Here is a 9,637-nt window from a genome sequence, read left to right on the forward strand (position 1 = left end):
ACTAGCTTTGATTGTCCCAAAATGTGATACACATATTAAAACGTCAGTTTTCTTTTGCAGGTTTAAGCCACATTTTATTATCAGCAGGCAGAGATGGAGTTATCATATGATCAAAGCTCCATACTTGATGACAGCTGAAGCCTCTTCATGACATCGATGCAAATGGACTCCACTGAAGAAGACCATGGGATGTAGCAAAAGTTCCAGAAGAAATCCAGTAAGTGTACCATGAGTTAGGATTATTTTGTCAAATGCCCCTTATTTCCCTGCTCTTCACCAATCTTGACGTGAGGTATACTCAACCAGGTGAGGGGTACATCCACATGCACTCAATGTTTTAACTCCTTGTGATAGCTGTCAGACGTTAACCACACAATGCCTACATCTGCCAATCACCCACACAACACGCCTGGAGGAAACGCAATCATACTGTACATTGGCCCTGTGGGTATATTTACTTATGAATGAAGTGTGTGTGTGTGTGTGTGTGTGTGTGTGTGTGTGTGTGTGTGTGTGTGTGTGTGTGTGTGTGTGTGTGTGTGTGAGTGTGTGTGCAATGACAGCTCACAGACACAGCCAGGTATTAAGATGGTTGAATGCTATAAATCATATTTATGTAGTTCTTCTTATGTCCTGGTTGTAGCACACTTTCCTGCTGCAGATCCGAAAATACCTTCTGAATCAGACCTACAGTATTTAATCAGCCTCGATTAATTCAAGTATGTTTTCACTTTCATTAAACAGACTTGGGGAAGAAGTGATAATATAATTGAAGAGTTACGAAAGTTGTGTCCCTACACAGAGTCCCAGTGGACAGCCACATTAAAGAAGTGAATAATGGCTGTAAATGATGGGTCATTTGTCACACAAATAGGCTGCAGTCAACACAACTGTAACTAGGGAGCTTTGTGACTGGTACAATGGGATTAGTTTTAATCCTGTAATTAGATTTTCCTTAGGAAATAAAAGCTACACATTTAGATGGCCCTAATATGCTTTCTGGGGTTTTCCTTTTCCTGTAGTGTGTTATATATGTTTTTGTGCATATAAATGGTCTGCCAAGAATAAAATCCCTGTGTTCCCTTCAGAGGGAGTTTCTCTCCCACACACTCCCCCCCCCTGCCTGAAACGCCTACATTGGACTCCTTAGTTTACTTCTGTAACACAGTCGAGGCACAAAATACAATTATGAAACCTGAATATGAGCATAATAGAGCCTTTTTAATGTATCCTACCTCATGTGTCTCCCTTTAAAGGTACATCCAAAAAGTGAATTGTGAAATAAATAAAAGTTACATTTTTCAAAAGCACATATTAAGGCAACTAAACATGTCTGTAAACTATCCATATTTCAATGCAAATGGGGAGATTTCTGACATATAAAGGATTATTTAATTGAGCTGCAGATGAAAGCCTAAAGTGGTGTCCCTGCCATCTATCTCAACATGGTGGACAGTACTAAAGCTCAGTTATCTGGCCAACTCCTTTGTATTTTATGATTCATTTCCTGAGTCATTTCCTCATGTAATCTCATGTGGCAATCATTGGGAAAAATGATATGGTATTTTTGGTGGAGTTCAGTAGAGCTGGAAGTTTACATGATTTCAACTGAAAGCACAACGGAAGAAACAAAATACAATGAAACCCTTTTTTGGGATGCATGCACATCTTTGTGCATGACATTTTGAATAAATAATACAAATGAGAACACTACTTTATTTGCACAAGCAATTATTCATTAAAGAAGATGTTGAATTACAAAAAAACACACATTCACAATTTATGCTAGGTTCATGCCATCACTTTTCAACTTCCTGCATTTGTTAATTTGCATTTACTATATTTTCCTGACTGAGTTGTATTTGGGTGGACAAAGACTGTTCTTCAACAGTAGTTTAACTAATCCAGGTTAACATGATCTTAATGCGTTAAATTATCCAATTAAATGTAAGAAAGCCAGCTATTTTGTATAATAATCATCCCAAAGTTCAGTTTTATAAAAGACACAAAGGTTCTCTTTTCGTCTGTTTTATTTTTCAGTCGAGCAATTGCTTCATTTTGAAAGAGTTCTGTGCTTTTTAAAATCTACATTTAATAATTAAGGATGTTATTAAGAGTAGATAATGGATTGGGAAACATGATCAACACTTATGAGAGCCTCCTGCAGGATGCACAATCATGCGAGACGAGGGTGGGCCTGGATAGAAAAACTACACTTTCCCCAGGAACAGCAATCATCTCTGAGGTCACATTCTCTGAGGAGGTGAAGGTTCATCCTGATTAAACTGACTGTCAGAAGACGGATGCAGGGGGTCTTGGAGACGGAGCCACCAAGTACCAGGACCTGGTCCAACAATGGACAAAGGGTGGCAGGTCCGGCTATTTCCAATTAATTAATTGGCTGAAGGAATTTCCCGGCACAGTCAGATCAGAAATATGCTTACAGCTCTAGGAGTGCATGAAGTGAGAGTTAAACAGCTGCTGGCAGGTTGGGTGAGGCAGAGGAAACAAACACTTGGCTCTGGAACATGGGGGAAGAGTTGTGCTGTTAGCAAGGGGGGTGGGAAGTGACTGGTCATCACTGTTGACCCGCCAACAGGAGGACACTGAGGTTCGGCATCAAAACTTACAACAGCCAAAAGCCACAGTCATAAGAAAATGACTGAATGCGTTAGCAGCTATGAACCTAACAGTGATCTACTGATTGCATTATTTTAAAGCTAATATAACCAGAACAAATCTGATATGTTGCATTACATTTTATCCAAAGCAACTTTCAATTAGTGTAATAAACCATAAACTCAACAAAAAACCTGCAGGTACAGTACATTTGCTTCTAATAAGCCAGACCGTCCTGCGTAAGATTCAATCCTGCAAAGATCCACAAGAAAAGCACAGTTAAGGCATTCTAAACAATTATCATTACGAATTCTCTGTAATTTCCAAAACTGACTCAAATGTCAATGTCTTTGGAAATGGAAAGTTTCAATACAAGTGTACACAATGACTAATGATGATGAAATGTAATCATTAATTGATCAGTAGTTTTCTTCTTCTGGTCTGGAGTATCGGAGGTATATTAGATACTTTTCATTTGAATCTGTCTTTTACATCATACCCTTAAAGGTGGGGTATGTAATTTATTTTAGAAACACTTTTTGTTATATTCCATGGAATGCTCTTAACATCCCGATAGCAATGAATATCTTAAGTGCTTTGACACAAAATCCATAAAAAAACATCATCTGTGGAAGCCGTAGTACTGTAAAAAGCACGACCAATCATTTTAGCCGGCCCGGTTAGAGTAACTGGATGGCCTACCTGCCTGTCAGCCTTCCATCTGTGCACAAACTTATCTCATGCCCTCATTGGTCATGTGCGCATTCGTGTGTGTTGGAGGAGGGGCTCTGTGAGGAAGTGGCAGATTTTTTCCGATTGTGTATTTTCAAATTCTAGCGCACTCGCACTAAACGGCTCTGAGTTAAGGTTGGTTATTGTTGGGGAAATATTTTCCAAGGCCCATAACTTTTACCCAGTTTATCAGTTTGTGCTGACCTCGCTGAGTTCAGGCACCTGCAACCTTGGCTGCTGTGCTCTCAGTGTTCTGTCTCCCTGTTCCTGCCTGTTGGCTTCAGCTGATAGAGGTGTTATGATTCTATCTTGTTATGCACAATGTTGATTATTCTCTCTGAACTAGCTAAATACATGGGTCTGGGGTAGAGATCTTCAGAATTGATTTGGCATCTCAACCTGTCTCAACTCGTGCACACGACATGTCTTGTGAATTATACGGCCCAAGCTCCAAATAAACCGTCAGTGTTTGCCATCAAAGTTCCAGCTCTCCTCGTGTCTCTCTGAGTCCTGTTTCCAATTGCTTCAGAAGTGTCCCTCACAGTTATAGCTACCTTTGAAGAAAAACACACACACACACATACATTCCCTCATTTTAAGATTCAAAGCAGTCTTTCCATCCCCACATGCACACTGAAAACAGTAGGGCAGCGAATGTAATCAGAGAATGTAATTGGTCTTTGTCACCATCAACTGGTGTGTGTGTGTGTGTGTGTGTGTGTGTGTTGAAGTACACCACATATTGGAGGATCAGCAGGATCATTATCTACCTAACCCTCTCTCTTTCTGCTGACCCGCAGATCATGTTATTGTCATGGCCACTGCCCCGCTTCCAATTCCCTTTCCTTTTTTTCTTCTTCTTTACTGTGGTGATGACAGCAGCAGTGTTCCTGAGCTCTTTCAGTTCATTCTCATTGCCTTTGTACAATTGAATAAATATATCATATGTCAGTCATCCCTGAAGCCAGGAAGCATGAGATGATGTATCCACTGTCAAAGGTTCATCTTTATTCCTTAATTCACTGTATGTGTTTTTTTGGGAGTGTGTGTGTGTGCGTGTGTGTTTTCTCCATCTGTGTGTTTGTTGTGTTGACCTGGTGGGCGTTGTGTGCCAGCTGCTTATTTCTCTGCTGCTTCCTCTCCCATCGCTCAGCTATATGCAAACTTCATCTCATTCTCCATGCTGGCTGATCCTGGCTGTTTGCAAGCTGCACCTTATTTCCTCAGCTCTTTATTGCTTCTAACTGAAATGTCACTGTGGAAATACACAAGGCCATAAATGTATAGGAGAATGATGGGATTCAATGCAGAAATTGCACAGGTCACACCTCAGTTCCCATCACTGGGTTGATGTGTTGTTGGGGCTGACAGCAGTGTCTGAATAGGTCACGGAGTGAGGTGCTATAGGTTAATTGCAGGGACAATTAAGCTGGATATTGCTTAGGAAAATATGATACCACATGACCATATCATTTGTCTATAAACAGATTCTGGATTTATATGCATGCAACAGAACAAGATAGATTTCTGGTTTCCGTTTTTTGTATTGACTACTTAATTGTATCCACTGTTTACTCTTTGGGTTATCTTGGCGTTAGGGCTAGGGTCAGAAGTTGGTGTCAATAAATGCATGTAAACTGATAATAATAATAAACACGTTTTAATGGTTCAAGTGAAACAAGTTCTCATTATTCAGGAAAAGGCATGGTTTTAATATTATTAGCTATTTACAGACTTTGTAGGCTTATAAACACAAGAGGCCTAGTTCTCCTTTATTATAATTTGCTAGATGTTTACGATTGGGCATTGTGACGACCCCTGCCTCACTATCTCTGGTGGTGGGTATGCGTGTGTGTGGCCCTTTAATGACTCTCCCTCTGTGTGTGCTCACGGGAATTGAGGACACCTGGCGGCTGGAGCCAACCCTGTCTCCTAAAAATTACGTTCCCACAGAACTAAACTGCATTCTCAATTACGTTTAGCTAGAAACGTATTTTCCCACGTTACGTTTGTTATGAACGTATCTCAAATACGTTTATTTTCTACATATCTTCTAGAAACATATCTTCTCCCACGTTACGTTCGTTATGAACGTATCTTAAATACGTTTATTTTCTACATATCTTCTAGAAACGTATTTTCTCCCACGTTACGTTCGTTATGAACGTATCTTAAATACGTTTATTTTCTACATATCTTCTAGAAACATATCTTCTCCCACGTTACGTTCGTTATGAACTATCTTAACTACGTTTATTTTCTACATATCTTCTAGAAACGTATTTTCTCTCACGTTACGTTCGTTATGAACGTATCTTAAATACGTTTATTTTCTACATATCTTTGCCATTTATTGCCTTGCTTATAATAATGATAATAGTCATTTATAAATATCATTTTAGAGCACACATTTGAAATCGAGAATCGGGCTCGATATATGGTTAAATTAAAATCAGTAGGCGAGGCTGTAATTTCGGCAGCTGTTACTCTCATGAGCGAGGCAGAAAATAATAGTTTTAACATGCCAAAAAGCTGCTGTGTCGTTTATTGCACCTCAAAGATTAAAACAAATCCAGAGTTACTTGTTTCTGTACTTCCTCTAAGAAGAAAGGACAGTAACAGAAGATCTCTGTGGCTTCAGGATTGATCGCCGTTCAAATGACAGCGTTGGTTTCCCCAAAAGTGGGCGGGGCTGTAAAGTGACGTTTTACTATCATCTATTATTCAAAACCATTCTATTTATTCTAACGTAAATTACATGCCAGTGTTTTATCTTTTTATTTATTTGTTTTTATTTTAAATCGTATAATGTCGGACTTTTTTCCCGTCTGTGAGGAAAATAAATGGGGTTTAGAGCCTCAAAATACTGAAATCTGTATTTTTTAAAATCTTTTCCTTCTAATTTGTTATTCTTTTATAAATAACACACTGTTATTTACTCAACCATAACACACAATTATCCTTGTTTTTATTTATTCGTTTAATTCTTTAATCTTGGGCTTTTTAGCCATAAATAAAGTCACCGGAAACAGACGGGACATTTCGAGCGAAACACACCACAAACCCACCGAACTGATTACCCAAGATCCTCAGCTTGAAGCTCGTTGATTGGATGTTTTAGCCGCAATAAACGCTGGGATATGGTGTTAATAAGTTGTGATATCCGAAAACGAAAAATAAAATAATACCTAATTCAGAGTGTTCTTGCTTTTCTCTTTCGAAGTCATTACATAACGGCATTGTAATACACGGTTCGGCTGCATTAAATATTATACATCTGCCGTAGTTCTTTATTTATAGAGCCCTGATGAGAAGACTTCTAGACAAACATGAGGAACTGCCGCCAAAACTGAATACTTGATGTGGATCATAAATATATCAACAATTAAACAACATCTTCAATTTCTTTTCACAAAATACGTCTCCTTGCAGTATCAATAGTAATTCGGCTGACTTTTATATTTGATCCAATTGGTAGATAATAGGTTATATTTACACCATAACGGTGCACAGCTGATAGAAAAGGACTTGTAGTTTTTAAAGATATTACTGATTTTCTTTGAATATAAGAATGTAAATACTGAGTTGAGAGAATAGTCAGGGGATTTGGGTGATGGGAGACACATTTATGGATTCAGAATTTCAATAGCGTACCATTAAATGACGGATATACCTTTCTGTCTGTGATGTTTTACAAATCAGATATTAATGTGTAGAAGTAAAACATGTGAAATAATATAGCAATATCCTGTAAAATTATGTAAAAACATGAATAAAACTACACATCTTCAGATGTTATACATACATAAGTGTTCTACACTAATAATACAAAGTTATTATTAGTATGCTGTGTGTACCTTGTGTGCACCGCCTAGTGGTTAAAGCACGTTATTGAATTATTTTTGTTGAATAATGTTATTTGATGAAAACAATATTAAGAGTACATACTTTCATAGGGGGAAAGTAGAAGGTCAATGATAGAAATATAGAATATAAAAAGTCAAGAAGATACTATAAGTGATCTCTACAATAAAACAGTTTAGTGCCGGATGTACAAAGATATTAATAGGAGGATGTGCAAAACAGAAAAACGAATTAACCTTTATTAACACATTAAAGAATACTTTAGGTTAAGGTCTTATTTTAAACAAGAAAAAAGCTTTGGGGGTATCTATCTACCGATGAATATTAAGCCTGACAAAGTACTTAACGTCTAATATATTGCTTTCCTGCAATGTTAACTATGTTGAAGCACTTCTTTTAACTGATATTATACACATTAATTATACTCTTATGTATGTAGATAGAATAAGAAATGTGCAGAATATGACAGTTTAATGGTGGAGGTATGCACACATATTGATAGATGTCTTGTAATGCGCTGTTGAGGAACCTGCGACCCAAGTTGTGTATATGATCAATAAACCTTAGAAAATCTTGAAATCTTGAAAGGGATGTGCAAAATAGCCATTATACAGTTTTTAATTAACTATTAGTAGAGAATAACGAGTAATGAATATACTTTATAGAGATCTGCAGATAAATGTTTCATCTTCTCAAGCACCACCTATCAAATATCTCTCCTGATTGTTGGCACTTGACAATCACCTTCCCTGAATTTTACTCAGGTGTAACTAAAGTCTGCTTTAAGGGTTGTTTATATTTCACATCATTAATCAGAATCTGCAAAGTAACTAAACTAAATGTAGTGGAGTAAAAATACCAGGTTAACCTCTGAATTGTAGTGGAGTAGAATTACAAAGTAAGCTGTCGTGTGGGTATATATTAATGCTGCCCATTATGGATATAAGCGATTTTTACCCATTTAGTAATTACATGTTTTACATGTGTACACACCAATGTGTTTCCTATCGCCTAAACCTCCAGGGCTGTACACAGTTTAATACTGGCAACTTCTAATTTTGGGAAAAACGTCTTTTAAAACTACAATTCCCAGTAGACACGTGCCATAGAGAACATGTTGCGAAACACAATAGCCAGCATGTGTATTTCTCGGGGGGCGTTCGAGTCCAGTTTTGAATAGTCTGCCGTGGTTTCGTTCCATTTCAAAGAGCTTGACGCTCGGCGTAACCTTGGCGCACTGCCACTCCAACATCACGGGGTTTGTCAACGGGACTGTAGTCCCAAACGATAGCTGGGGATTATGGGTAGTGGAGTGTCTTCGGCCATCCTAAATCTCGAAATGTCCCGTCTGTTTCTGGTGACTTTATTTACGGCTAAAAAGCCCAAGATTATAGAATTAAACAAATAAATAAAAACAAGGATAATTGTGTGTTATTGTTGAGTAAATAACAGTGTGTTATTTAGAAAATAATAACAAATTAGAAGGAAAAGATTTTAAAAAATCTAAACCCCATTTATTTTCCTCACAGACGTTTATACGATTTAAAATAAAAACAAATAAATAAAAAGATAAAACACTGGCATGTAATTTACGTTAGAATAAATAGAATGGTTTTGAATAATAGATGATAGTAAAAGGTCACTTTACAGCCCCGCCCACTTTTGGGGAAACCAACGCTGTCATTTGAACGGCGATCAAGCCTGAAGCCACAGAGCTCTTCTTTTACTGTCTTTTCTTCTTAGAGGAAGTACAGAAACACGTAACTCTGGATTTGTTTTAATGTTTGAGGTAAACGACACAGCAGCTTTTTGTCATGTTAAAACTATTATTTTCTGCCTCGCTCATGAGAGTAACAGCTGGCGAAATTACAGCCTCGCCTACTGATTTTAATTTAACCATATATCGAGCCTGATTCTCGATTTCAAAGGTGTGCTCTAAAATGATATTTATAAATGACTATTATCATTATTATAAGCAAGACAATAAATGGCAAAGATATGTAGAAAATAAACGTATTTAAGATACGTTCATAAGGAACGTAACGTGGGAGAAAATATGTTTCTAGAAGATATGTAGAAAATAAACGTATTTTAGATACGTTCATAACGAACGTAACGTGGGAGTAAATACGTTTCAAGCTAAACGTAATTCAGAATGCAGTTTAGTTCTGTGGGAACGTAATTTTTAGGAGACAGGGTTGCTGGAGCTAGCCGGATAAAGGACTGGACCGGATCTCGCTCTCGCTCTCTCTCTGGCAGGAGGACGCAACGTGAAGAGCAGTCACGACCAGCTGACCTCTTGTTTCGCCTGTTTGTGTCCTTCAGCAGCAGCCAAATAAACTATTTTTTTCTATTCACGCTCTCGTTTCTGTCGCGCGTTTGTTGTGGCTGAGAGCCCAGCCATGACAGCTGGGGGCTCGTC

This window comes from Gymnodraco acuticeps, unplaced genomic scaffold (genome assembly GCF_902827175.1).
Source record: "Gymnodraco acuticeps unplaced genomic scaffold, fGymAcu1.1, whole genome shotgun sequence".
Classification (NCBI taxonomy): Eukaryota; Metazoa; Chordata; class Actinopteri; order Perciformes; family Bathydraconidae; genus Gymnodraco; species Gymnodraco acuticeps.